Source organism: Streptopelia decaocto (genome assembly GCF_964273445.1).
Source record: "Streptopelia decaocto genome assembly, chromosome: 1".
NCBI lineage: Eukaryota > Metazoa > Chordata > Aves > Columbiformes > Columbidae > Streptopelia > Streptopelia decaocto.
The window spans coordinates 9462974-9475606 of NC_138663.1; positions in this window are offsets into that span (position 1 = coordinate 9462974).

The following is a 12633-nucleotide window of genomic DNA, read 5'->3' on the forward strand; positions in this document are numbered from 1 at the left end:
CTTCCATCTTTATAGGCAATTTGAAATGGAAAGCAACCAGAGTTCTGGGCATGTGCTCTGAATATAGGTAGTTTGCAAATAGAAATGCTTTTAAAAGTAATTTCCATGTGCACCCATTTACCTGGTTCTGTATATGTTCCAAATGAAAATTGCACATTTATACTTTAAAATTCAAAATACTGCCTTTATTGGACTTCTAGCCAATAAAGAGAACATCTGTACTATAACTGCAATCTGTCTGTTCAATTTGTACTAAATTCATGGATTATATAATGCATCTATATATTTACTGTTCTTTCCATGTAATAGAACACATTTTTGGGGGAAAGGAACAGAGGAAGCTAAGCTCTCCTAGACTCTGTAGGCAATAAAATACTCCAGTAAAATATATAATCTTCTACTTATGCCAATATACTGTTATAAGATAAGCACACAAAATTCTGACATACAAATGTGTCTCTATATATCGTGTTCAGATTTTCTTTCTTCTTTGTACACATGCATGTAATCTCATTTGATCAGATAGTTTTCTTGCCACGGTGAATCTGTTTTTTACAGCTGATTGCAAGAGTAGATGGATTAGGTTCAACTGTGAATTTCACTTTAAAAGTATTGCTGTTTATTTCTACATTAAATGAATAAACGTCCTACTTTACACACTAAGCAGCCCTATAAAATATATTACAAAAATAAGAAACAATTCCTTTATAGTAAGAATAAATATTTAGCAAAGTAAAACTATCCTTAGTCAATAATGGTTTATATAGTTCTTGAGATTGTAATAATGATAGCTTTCACTAAGGATAAATGTTCCAGTTAACCAATAGGTAGAGCAAAGGCTTATCAGATCATCTCAACATGGACTTACCAGTGGAGACTTACCCTTACATTTTTGTAAGTATTTCATCAATAACAGATAATAAATACAAAATTGATAAGAATTTAACCCCTGGCTTTCAATGGGGAAGCTTTGGTTGTACCTCTGCATGAAAAGACCTTGAAGAAAAGTTGTTAAACACTTGTGCCAAGCAAGCTCCTGTTTGATGGAGACCACAAGAACTCCACTGATGGTTCCCATGTGTCAGGTGTCATCAGCAGAGGATATCAGCCCTCATCAGCAACTGGGAGAAAACCTGAGGCTGCTGGAAAGTGAGGAACCGGTGCATTCATGATAGTGGAAAAGAATAAACTGCCCTGCTCATGACCCTGCTGAAATGTGGAAAGACAAAGGATTGTGATAATTCTGAGAAAGTAGCATAGTGAAGAGTGGTTCAGGTTTTTCAGGAACTAAGTAATCTTCTAGAAGATAAAACATTGTATACAGGTTTTGTCTGAATGAAAACCAAGCTAAGGGGAAAAATTTAAACTGAACATTACAGGGAGACCAAAGGCACAGAGAGGCACAGAGTGCAGGATTGTACATTCTTTAATGACAAAGAGTAAAAGTTTTATTCTCAGGAAGAAGACAGTCAGTAAAATTATAAATTGTGAAGTCCCTGAAGGAAAATGTGTTCAGAAGGCAGCTAAAAAGTTCAGAAAGAAAAGTCAATCAAGGCTGATAAATTTGAAGGCATTTCCTCCTGCACAAGAAGTTTGTAAGCAATAAATCTGGAGGTTAAAGGAATCATTTAAAGGAATGCTTTTTAGAAGCAGTACTCTATTTTTGTCTTTAAATTCTTCCCTAAGAATCCATCAGTGACTGCTGAGAGAACATGTGACTGGAGAAACTACTGGCCTAACCAAGAGCAGCTTTTGTTCAGTTCTTAGGTTCTGCATTTACAGCTCAATATAAAACAAGTATACTCCAAAACAGAATGTAAATACTTGTTAATATATGAGAGTCTGCATTCCCACAGATTAGAAACCTTCCTCCAAATTAAAGTGGTTTTGACCTAGTCATGCCCATGGTGAAAGGTCTCATTTGATGTCATCCTTCCAAAAAGAGATGTTAGTGAGGTGGACAGAGGCTTTTGCAACTTCTGTTCCAATGAGAGAGGATCATGTTGTGTCAGTCCTTCAGAGGAGTTGCTGTTTTGGCATTTTCAGTGGGTAAAACATTGATAATGCACTTTTTCATGTCATATAATACTGACTTACACACAAAGCACGAGGTTTATGGGCTGTATGAGATGGAGCCTTTATCCATATTTATTAGAGACATTTAAAACCATAACTTTAATATATACAGTCTGAATCCCTGTTACCACCTCACCATTCCCAGCATTTCTTTTTGTGTTTGTGACTCAGCTTCTTTCCTTCCAGCTCATAACTCTGAACTGAGAAAGGTTTCGATGTTTATATTCTTCTGTCAGTACTGTTTCTGTTCTTGAATCATAAACTAATAGACACAAGCTTAAATAGGAATAAAATATATATATATATATATATTTTTAGTGGCATGACATTTTCTATTTATATGTCAGTTTCTTCATTAGCTATTCCATCATAACCTCAAAGTAGTTACATACATCCTCTGGGATAATGTCATTCAGCTAGTTGTGGAACCACCCAGCAATTTCATCATTCCAATGTAATTTAGAATTTTTAAAAATAAGCTCTATTACTTTCTTATGATTTTACCCATCTCTTTCTCAATATTAATTTGCAGTCAGTTTTCACTTTTCAAAACTAAATTTGGAAATGTGAATTGAGAAAAATATTTGAAAAGCACTTCTACCAGTTGTGACTGTAGTATTCCCCATTCTTCAAAGGCAAGTTCTGCTTCAGAATGCAGTAAGTCACAGGACTGAACTGCAGTGGTTTTGTTCCTTCTGCTGGCTGCCTGCAAGCACTGCATAAAGCTTACTGACTTGGATGGGGAGAGTCCAGTGACTCCCATGAATCTTGTACTAGGTTTATAAAAGGCAACTGGTCAGCACCGTATTCAGTACTGATGCCTGGTTCTTGTATTAAATCTTAACTTTGTCCATGAAGATGGTAGTTTCTTATGATGGTAGATGAGTACTACAAAAAAATATATATACATATATATAAATATATATATATATATATATAAAATCATGTAGAGTTTATACTGCAAGAAAATACTTCTGTGCATCTGTACATGGTTTTACATTCTGACAGTAGTTTGTCATCTATACTGGAATAGAAGGAGTCAGCACCTGCAAAACTTGTAAAAGTATACCAAATTTATTTTCTACCATCCTTTTCTACCTTACCTAACTTTAGAGTTGCTATCGCATATAAGCAAGGCATGTATGCCCCTGAAGTTTAGTGCATAGAAACAATCACTTCAGTGTTCATCTACCTCACACACCTGTCTCAGGTTATCCCAGTCATCTGCTAGAGCAGACTGGTGACACCTGACTGGACACTAGAAGAAGATAACCAGTTTAAACTATATACTTACATTCACACAGTACATTTCAAGCAAAATAAATCCCATCCCAGAAGCAATACCTTGGAAAATCTTCATGAATACTGATACTACTTGATGAATAGTTCCCATTTTTATAATAAGAAACAAAAAGAATCATAGAATAATAGAATCATAGAATGCCAGGGATTGGAAGGGACCTCAAAAGATCATCCAGTGCAATCTCCCTGCCAGAGCAGGAACACCCAGATGAGGCTACACAGGAACGTGTCCAGGTAGGTTTTGAATGTCTCCAGAGTAGGAGACTCCACAACCTTCCTGGGCAGCCTGTTCCAGTGTCTGTTACCCTCACTGAGAAGAAGTTTCTTCTCAAGTTTAAGTGGAACCTCTTGTGTTCCAGCTTAAACCCATTACCCCTTATCCTACTATTGTTTGTAACCGAGAAGAGCCTGGCTCCATCCTCGTGACACTCACACTTTGTATATTTATAAACATTAATAAGGTCAGCCCTCAGTCTCCAAACTAAAGAGACCCAGCTCCCTCAGTCTTTCCTCATAAGGGAAATGCTCCACTCTCTTAATCATCTTGGTTGCCCTACGCTGGACCCTCTCCAGCAGTTCCTTGTCCTTCTGGAACTGAGGGGCCCAGAACTGGACACAATATTCCAGGTGTGGTCTCACCAGGGCAGAATAGAGGGGAAGGAGAACCTCTCTGACCTACTAACCACCCCGCTTCTAATACACCCCAGGATGCCATTGGCCTTCCTGGCCACAAGGGCACAGTGTTTGCTCATGGTCATCCTGCTGTCCACCAGGATCCCCAGGTCCCTCCTCCCTACCCTGCTCTCTAAAGGATCATTCCCCAACTTATACCGGAACCTGGGGTTGTTCCTGCCCAGATGCAATACTCTACATTTGTCCTTGTTATATTTCATTAAATTTTTCCCCGCCCAGCTCTCTAGCCTGTCCAAGTCTCGCTGGATGGCAGCACAGCCTTCTGGCGTGTCAGCCACTCCTCCCAGCTTGGTGTCATCAGCAAACTTGCCGATAATACACTCTAGTCCCTCATCCAAGTCATTGATGAATATATTGAACAGCACCAACCCTTGAGGCACTCCACTAGATACTGGCCTCCAACCAGACTCTGCCCCATTGACCACAACTCTCTGTCTTCTTTCCTTCAGCCAGTTTGCAGTCCACCTCACTACCCGATCGTCCAGAACACACTTCCTCAGTTTAGCTATGAGAATGCTGTGGGAGACTGTGTCAAATGCTTTACTGAAGTCAAGGTAGAATACATCCACCGCCCTGCCATCATCTATCCACCTTGTTATTTCTTCATAAAAGGCTATGAGGTTGGTCAAGCATGACTTTTTAAGATATTGTCACAACATCTGTTTTGAAAATATTTTCTAACTACAAAACAGGTTTATAAAACATATGAAAATAGAGGATATTAATTCTTTTTAAAGATGTCAAAACCAGAATCAGTATGAAATTTCAAAAATCATTAAATTATCTCTTCATTTGACCAGTTGCCTCCATACTGAATCTTCCTGAAATAAACAATTTACAGCCTTACCAAGAGGAATTTGTCAAGTGAGACTCATACAAACACTTTGACGCTTTGACTAATTCAATTGATCCCATGTGATTATATTCTATGTCATTATAAATGTCATAAAAATGAATCAGGCAGAAGTAGTTACAACAGTCCTATCAGTAAGTTTTTTATCAGTATGTCTCACTATGCCCTGAATATGTCTCTAGGTCTCCAAGAATTCAGTGCTCCTGCAGTCCACCCTAAAATTGAATTAATCAAGAGTCCTGGGTGTGATGAAAAAGTGAAAATATAAGAAGTGGCAAAAAGAACTCACTCAAGAAGTAGATATTGGAATTGAAGACAGACATACAGCATAACTGTTTTGGACACCTTTAGGTGCAAAGAATCTGCTGAAGCTGACAGCATCTCTGTGCTGACTCTAGAGGAAGACCAGATGAATAGTTAATGCAAAATGACTAACATGTAAAAGGCTAAAATTAGGGTGAGTTAAATGTCACCCACCTACATGCTTATGAAGGAAATGTGAGACGTACTTATGAATTGTCAAAACCACACTCAGACTAAAGATGGTAAGATCTCGATGAAAGAAGAGAAAAGCAAGAAGGAACACTTCAGCGACTTACCACCCTGTCCCAGACAGGCCTGCTGTGCATGATGGGGATGATTCATTCAGTCAGTCCCAATGCCAAGGAAAACAGCCCTATGCAATCTGAAATGAAAATGGGCTGTCATGAAGTTGCGGAACAGCACTTTTCCCAGTGTGGATACTATCCATGCAAAACTACAGAGGCAGAAAGGAGACTTAAAGACATTTGTTAGATTATTTATCACAGTTTCTTTCAGAAGTGAGTTAGATGATTGCCTTTCAAACGGTGAAGTAAGAACTCTTAGGTAGTGTGGATATTTGAAAAAAAATATCGCAGAGACTTGGACATATAGTCCCATGGGATTTTGCTGAGTTCTGAGTGCAGACTATTTTCTTACCACAGCAGTAGTGGAAAACACAAGTCCACCAAGTAACGTAGCAAAAGAGCATTTTTGGCTTTTTAGCCAGGACTGGGCTGTCACTGAGTGAATAAGATTAGTTATGCATCTTAGGAGAGAAAACACTGGTTAATGACTGTACGAGACTAAAAGAGATAAATAGGAAAGGCAAAAATTGCTGAGAAATTGTATATTTAGAGAAGTATGACACTATTATGCCACTATACCAATATTATTGGTTCATCAATATATCAAGGCTCATATGAATACCAGGAGATACATATATTTCCACAGTAGTACAAAGAATCTCACCTCAGCTGAACATTAAAGATAATTGTCTTGATTGTCTTTAGTGTATTATTGCTCTTTGTAGACATAGACACGAAAATGCAAATTTGTTAACAGAATAGCAGGTGTACTGAACACATGCTGCTTAAATGAACTTATAGCTAGGTCCATGCTTATGTACAAAATAAACACGTGCTTATACAGGAGCCTGAACTTTATTGTAGAAACTGCTGCAATAAGATTAACTCAGTTAATGGCTGTGCAGACTTTGCTACAGTCTACACTGAGCTAAAACACATGTGTCTGGGTGACCTTGGGTCCAAGCACCTGCAAAGCTGTTTACATTTTACTTCACGTATTTATTATGGTTTTATTCTATTTATTTTGATTGGGTGGCATTTGTTTTTGCACAGATCCCCAAGTATTTTAAAGACAGGAGTAATATATACATAAATGTTTCATTAGCATTACTATTACTACTACCAGTATCTGTAGGTCCAGGAGGTGGTCTGGAGAACTTTCCCAGATGTTAATCAGAGTTTACATCAGTGAGGAATGAGCAGGAGAAATGGCATAGAACAAAACTAACATGAAAGGACCAGCTGCAGAATTGAAAGGAAAAATGTCGTATCCAAGGAGTACATTTGACACCTTCTGAATCTGCAACAGACCACTCTACCGCTGTGGAGAGTAGCATGGTGAAGGAGTGGGTGATTTAGCTCCTGATTACTATCTTAAAATTTTAATTCTGCCAGCCAACCTAAGCCTCATTAACATTATTAAGTAGAAGAAGGAAATAAGGGGCACATATGTCAGCTTTAGAGGCAGTTCCTAAAGTTTCCACACATGATTTCTATTCTTCTGAAATATTTTCCCTGAGCGTGTTCAAGCCAGCTGCTTCACTTGGAGTCCATTTCCAAGATAAGGTCTTTTTCTAGCAGTGGAAAGATCAAAAATTGAGTTAATTTGTAAGGATGATTGTCGTTCAATCACACAGACAAGCCTTCACATAAAACTCAATTCATGAGACTACAGCATGGCGAAATGAGATAAGTGTGACTAGATATATGGAAAAAGGATAGGAATATTTGAAGACACGACTACAAAGTTGTCTTCTAAAGACCTTATGGGGCCTGCAGTGTAGTTGATTATAGAGACAACATCTGCAACATGCTTCCAGAGTTACTGTCAATGCTCTTTGGAGACTAAAACTGAAGATTCTCTGTTCACCATGACAGACTCGGAAATTCAGGCACTTTTGTTAAAGCTGAGTGGATAATTTGGTAGTTTTCAGAAAACATTTTTTTCTCCCATTTATGATTTTTTCTTAGCTAGTTTCCCTATATCCATTGTCTTCTGTAATTATTTGATGACCGTACAAACAAGTCATAGGTATAGACCAGAAAGGATTCAGAGTTGTACCTAATTTTGCATATGCCACTAGTTTTAACAGAATATCTCATATGCTCATCTTCACATTTAGATCCTTTTCTGAGTGAGGGATTGTTAACAAACTGAAGCTCTGAGCCTTTTTCCAATGGAGTGATATTTGTACCATGTTATTCTTTTTGGCCTAATCACACAGTAATGTTTTTGTTTCCTGATTTCAAAACTTGTTTCTGCCTTTATGAAGCTATTCATTTTCTAAACATTTTTTTATTCGAGATTAAACAAATCTCTATTAACATCCTGTGATATAGTTTGTATGAAAATCCACTTAAGTATGCCCCAGAACACTGTCAAGAAAGTAGCTAAAAAGTACAAGTAACTACTTCCTTCTTATACCCTAATTCCTTCTCTTCTTACCAGAAATCCTCTTAAAAAATGAAATAAACTCCAATAAAAACTGAAATTTGAGTGCTCTCTTTAAGTAGAAAAATGGGTAATGCAAGACATAGAGAAAAATAAGCTGAATTTAGTTGGATTTCTCCATATCTTTTTAATCAACATTTATTCATATTTGGAAAACCACTTCCCTTTTGAATGCTTCCCCTCACATTAGGGCCAGAAACCTTCATCAACATTTTGAAAGCATGACTGAAGCTAAACAGCATACTTTTACTGGATGAGATCAACCCAGTTATAACTTCAAGGAGATAACTTTATTGCAGCTGAATGTGTTCATGCAAAATTCCAATGAAAGGAGAAAAAATTTATATATTATGCTGAGAGATATGTCAAAAAGGTTTGTTGGTGCTTGGATTCACAGATGAATGTTCCCAAAGAATTTGGGGGACTGTTTGGTGTTTTGAATGTCTGCTCCACTGAAGTTCATGGAAGTTTTACTATTGATTTGGAGAAGATGATTTTGTACAAAGTTATTCCTCTGCAAACCTTGAGTCCTTTGGATTGTGATTTTTATGACAACAAACATATGGGGTCAGGTTGATGGTCCATCTAGCCCAGTCTTCTGTCTCTGACATGTCAGACAGTGGACTTGTCAGAGACACACAGTATGGACAGGACAAGGATATAATGACACTTTGCAGTTTTGGTCCTCCAGCTCCCAGTGATATCTCCCAGCTTCCAGAACTTCCTATGCCAGAAATTGTATTCTTGTGGTTTGGGGGTAACATTACAGAAACAAGTCCAAAATGTATAATGATTGAATCCAGCTTTTTTTTTTTTTTTTTGTAAATACATTTCATGACCCCCCCAAACTATTGGAAGTATGCACACATTTTTTTTATACTTGATAATGGAAAGCATAGATATTTCTCTCTTGTGACTTATCATATGTCACTGGAATGCACTTGCTTAAAACTCTCTGTATTTTCAGGTTTCTAGCAGAAGCTGAAGTACTTCAAATATTTGTGGAAAAAAAAAAAGAAAAAGAAGAAAAAGAATGTATTGTTTGGAACAATGCCCACCTTACTGTAAGAAGGAATTATCAGAAATCTCACTGGAAAACTTATTCTTGAGAGATTTTTCTCCCTCCATTTGTAATGAGATTCAGGTACTTTGAACCTTTCTTAGATATTTCATACTTAAAGGACAAAGATTACTCTTACTCTCATAAAAATTTCACATTAGGTTAAATTAAGATAAAGGAAACAAAGAGATCAACCTTTATACCAAGGTACTATTCTGCTGTTATTAATGAAGAATAATAAATTACATACATACATCTATTTAGATATAAACAGTGCGGACATGAGTCTACTATGATGAAAATACATAGGTAGTATAGATGCATGTATCAGACATAGTTTATTTTTTCACTCATGTTTTCATGGAAATGAACATAGTACCTGGCTTTTCAAGCAGATGGGAGTCAAATTCCCACCAGGTCCCTGACTCTGATCATCTAGAAACCAAATCCCCAGAATCCTCAGATCTCTCCTCAAATGCCAGTTAAACATGCATTACTAGAAGTTTTTTTTGGGTTCTATCTCAGTATACTTTTACATTTTATATGTAATTAAGCTACAAAATAGACATGCGGGAAAGACAACTGTTTTCATATATGTATTCTCCATTTGTTATGTCTGTTTTGGGGTAGGTAGTGGACCACAGTTGTTTCTCTGACCCTGCAACGTAGTGACACAACACAGCTCATACCCACATTCCCCTGAGAAAAAAGGTCCTCTGAACATTGGCCAAGCATTGTGTAGGAGAAGGCTATATGGCAGAAGCTAAAATAATGGCAGAGCCTGGACTAACAAACTGCAGAGATGAGTGGGTACAGTTCCCTGAACCCTGATCATGTACCACTGAGGTACTTATGGGCTTTTCCAACAGGCAGTAGCAATTCCCACTCATGGGGTTCTTGATGATGTTATTAAAAAGAGCTGTAGGTGAAGAGCAGAAATAATTAATTTGGTTATGTTATAACCAGTACTACTGGAATGTTTGAGTGTGCAAGTGCAGCAAGGCCATTATCTTAATCTATGCGGTTTAAGAAAGTAATTTCACAGCTAACCTTGGAAAACAGTGTAGACCTTGTCGTCACTTCATTTTCTTTTAGTATAGGAGTGGGTTGCTATGTTTGTTGTGGAAAGCTTGTAAAATTAAACAGTGCAATTATGTTAATCTCTTAATATGTTTGGAATTATGGCTCATGGCTGTTCAAAACATTCTAGTCACTGGGGTTTCCATAATATGTATGCCATAGAGTCAGCAAATGGCTACCATATGAGCAACAAATGTAGAATGATAAAATAAATTCAAAAGAAGACCTTTCCAACCCTGTATACCCAGGAGATAAGGAAAGGAAAAGTGACAGCTGTCTTCAGCAAGAAAAAATCTATTCAAATATTGTTTTTCAAAGGGTTCCTCTAAGTAAGGAAGATTTATTTTATCACAGACATGCCAGAAATGCCATGATGTTAGAAAAAATATTAGAAGAGTTATCTGAGACCCAAAATTCCACCATACCATGAATCAGTTATTAAAAAACAAATAAATGAGTACATCAAACCTCAGGCATACAAAGGAAAGTAGAAACGTTTTTTGGCAACATTTTATCCTTTTCTCTAGGATGCATTAATCTTCTATATTAATCTACAAATTAGATTAGAGTCATATCATGACATCTATATTTACATTAGATAATAGTTTTCTCATTCTCATGCCGATTACTAGGAATACATCTGGATTAAAAAATGCCATTCAGAGGTGGTTACGTACTGTAAATTTACTAGTTGTGTTTATAAAAGAGCAATACTGTTGGGATACACCATTTGCATTTTTTATTAAAATACATGCTCCTAAGCCATAAAATTCCATTTGTTTATTACATGGTATATGGCAAAGATATTGAAGTATGAGCACCTTTCTCCTCTGCTTTGTAGCTCAGAGCTAGGATTTCTGCTGACTCTTTCAGTTCACTAGGCATGATTGAGAAAAACATTCCTTAGAGAAAAAGGCTTATGTTAAGACTAAAAAGATTAACAGGACATCTACATATTCACAGGGAGATTAATGAATTTAACTTTTTTTTTGTAGACAGTGGTTCTCCATGTGAGTGAACTCACTTCCTAAAATACAGTTCACATACAAGAATGCACTGTATCTTCATATCATTCATATGGGATTGGACCCCATCAAATACTCATTGCCAGCTTCTGAGGACATCACTCTGTAGTCTACTTTTGATTCACTGGTCATCCATCTTGCCCAGATAAAAACTCTCCTATGCTCTTTTTCAATATGAGCCTACTTGTTTATTCATTTTGATTGAAACTCTCTGTTTTATCTTTTCTAGAAAGCAGGTTTGTGATTCAATAGTACATTAATTTATAAAAATATTTTTCCTGGCTAGATTTCTGAGCTTCACAAAAAAAAAAAAAAAAAAAAAAAAAAAAAAAAAAGTACAAAACTGAAAAAAGTTAACACAATAGTGGCAGTCACCACTTTTGTGAAAAGTAATAAATTATTTACCACGACTTGGCACAAGACTTTTCAAAAGCCACCAGAATCATTCTTCTATTTATCATGAGTACTGTGTTTAGGAAGCAACAAAGAAAAAACTGAACAACACACCAAGCACTAAGCGAGTCGTCTCCAAGGGAGGCTAAAGAGAGATCACCTTCTATAAATTTATAACACAGCAAGAGTGTACAAATTCCAGAAAAGAATTGTCGAAATACAGCATTAAACTCCTTTATAAATCATTTTTAGTAGAGCTCTTGCAGGTAATTAAAGAGAGGGAAAAGCCATAACAATTTGAATTAGATTTGGGTCTATATTTTACAATGTATCATGTAATTTTTTAGTCTACAAGAAAAAAATTCTGCCTGAAATTTATATACCAACTAAGAATAATATAGTTCCAAAGGTGAAAGACAGCTAGAATGACTTGCTGAATGGAAGCAAAAACATAATTGTTCTCTCTGAATTTTAAAGTTTAAAAGAGTAAATATGAAAAAAAAAAAAGTTTGTTTTCAATCTGACACACCAAGGAACATAAATCACAAATGGCTGAAAAAATAATATTTTATATTATACTTGTTCAAAATATTGTTTTTTAATCCAGCAACATAAAATCTCTGTGTCTCTAAGTAGTATGGACTTAGTAAATCATTCCCAAGGAGAAAGCAGAGAAGTTGAGACTCACAGAAAGCAGGGACAAAGCAAAGGAAAACATATGACTGCAAGAAAGCTTTCCCAAAATATTCATTTCATTTGAATTTAAAAAATCAAACTATTAGAGATTATCAGATATATGTGTTTTTATACTTCTGCTTACCCTCATAGGAACTAACCGTGTGTTGGAAAGATACCAGGTCAACAATGTGGGGTCCTGTTTGGCAAGAGAAAATATAAATACCAGAAGGAAAGATCTCTATAATAATCAATTAGGACATGTCTATTGTCTGTTCTGAAGGATTTAAACATAATACGACAAGATCAAATTGCAGAGGAAGAATTCATTACTATCAGACACTAGAGATTATAAACCACTGTGTTTTACCAATTAATTAAAAAGGAAAAAAAATGGGATTGAAGAGGAAGTAGCA